At 39.2% G+C, this 2,116-nt stretch overlaps 1 pseudogene; it reads left to right on the top strand.

Moving 5' to 3' along the window:
* Nucleotides 1-2,008: 2,008 nt before the first annotated feature.
* LOC102857333 overlaps nt 2,009-2,116 on the top strand; it is a 901-nt pseudogene continuing 793 nt past the window's right edge.

The raw sequence follows: 2,116 nt of genomic DNA, 5'->3' as shown, positions 1-2,116 counted from the left end.
AGCCTAAAGTGCCTTTGAACACATTTCAGAAGCTGTCTACCAACCTGAATTACATTTTGATTTCTCTAATATGGTTGTGTGTGGTCTGTGAGCTATTGCAATGCATTTCAGACACAGTAGTGGGAGATCTTGCTCTTAACAATATATCTTGAGAATTGCTTTAGGCTGTGTTCTTTAAAAAAGCAAAACAAGTGACATATATAGAACGAGTGCCAACCTAATCAAGTCCAAGTTATAGTGATCCTCCATTAGGTTTCTGAGACTGCAAATCTTTATGGGGAGAAACTAGGCTTGTTTTTTCCACAGAGCAGTTGGTAGCTTCAAAATGGCAATCTTTTGGTTAATCACCTAATTCATGACGCACTAGGTTCAAAGACTTATTTTACATATGTTGTGTACCATCAAATCGGAACCCACCCATAGCTGACCCTCCAGTGGGTTTTCAGAGGCACTTATTCACACAGAAGGAGATTCCCATCTTTTTCCTGTGGAGCCGCTGATGGATTTGAACTGTGTAGCTTTGGGATTGCAGAACAGCTTCTTATCTTACATGTTGTTGTTGTTAATTGCCATCAAGTTGAGCACGACTCAGCGACCCTATAAACAAAAGGCCTGAAACCTTTCTATAACTATCCTCATTTATCAAAGTTCATAGAATTTCCAGAGGCATGTTGTTTAGGAAGTGGATGTCACTCCTGCTTCCAAACTTATTTTATATAGTATATAATTTTATATACTGTTGTTGTTAAATGCCATTAAGTTGTAGGTGACTCATAGCAACCCTATGAAAGACGCGAACACTTGTATAACTTTCTTCATTTTTGCAAGTACATAGGGTTTCCAAGGGCAAGCTATTATGGAACTGGATACCACTCCTGCTTCCAAGCTTGTTATAATCGGGGAGCTCCACCAAACACTGTCTGCCATGGGATAATTTTATATATAAAATTATTTTGTTGTGTACCATTGAGTCAGAACCAACTCCTAGCTGACCTTCCAGGAGGTTTTCAGAGGCAGTAAAACACATGGGAGGATATTTCCCACCTGTTCCCTGCAGAACAACTGGTGAATTCAAACTGTATGCCTTTGAGTTGGCAGTATACCTTTTTACCCACTAGGCTACCAGAGAGCCTATATTTATTCAGTGCAAGTCACACTCCTAAGAAAACTTCCTCTACTTCAGATCGGATTGACCTTGACTTTATGAAACACCTCTAGTCCCTATTAACATGATAAAAAAATAAGATTTACAATACATTGGAAAATAACATTAAACTGGGGGTTGTGACAGTCCCATTGGAATAATTTTTAATGTCATATTCTAGGGCATGCCACACTATAAAGCGACTACAACTTACTCATTTTCTGTTTAATGTTCCTGTTATTCATTGAAAACAATATTGCATGGTATATTCTTGCACTTACATCTCCCTGCATGTGTTAATATTCCTGAAGGAAATTCCAAGAAAACTTGTAGTATGGAAGATTTTGTACATTTGATGTTTTATTAGATGCTAATACATAGTTCTCCCAAAAGACTGTTCCTCTAACCCTCTACAGATTCCAAGCCCATTCAATCACACAGTTACTTAAACAAAATAGCATTAGTATTTTAAATGAGCAAAATATGATAAATTACTGTCATTTCAGTTTGTATTTGTCTGATTCTTGTACATTTGAGTATTTTTTAAAATATGTATAAAGGCAATTTGCATTTGTTTTGACTATTAACATCCTTTACTTGATTAACTTTTTCTTATTAATCTGCAGGAGGGTGGTGTGTGTGTGTGTGTGTGTGTGTGTGTGTGTGTGTGTGTTGTTTGGGTTTTTTTTTCTGCAGGAGGTTTTTATTTGCAAAGCTGTAGGGAGAAAAGACAACTTCAGCTATTCTACAATTTTTCAGATAAAGTCTGTTGTTTGGGGGCCGGAGCAGGGGGCCGCAGCAGAGAGCCCCTGAGCAGCGGCAGGAGAGGAGTGCACAGCTTCAGGGAGCCCAGACCCGGCAGCCATGGTGGTGGAAGGAGGGATGAAATGTGTCAAATTCTTGCTCTACGTCTTTCTGCTGGCCTTTTGCGCCTGTGCAGTGGGACTGATCGCCGTGGGTGTAGGAGCACAG

Source organism: Elephantulus edwardii, unplaced genomic scaffold, assembly GCF_000299155.1.
Source record: "Elephantulus edwardii isolate Elephantulus edwardi_28Jun2011 unplaced genomic scaffold, EleEdw1.0 scaffold00018, whole genome shotgun sequence".
NCBI classification, from domain to species: Eukaryota; Metazoa; Chordata; class Mammalia; order Macroscelidea; family Macroscelididae; genus Elephantulus; species Elephantulus edwardii.
The sequence above is the reverse complement of the archived record's forward strand: the minus strand, read 5'-3'. Positions and strand labels throughout refer to the sequence as shown.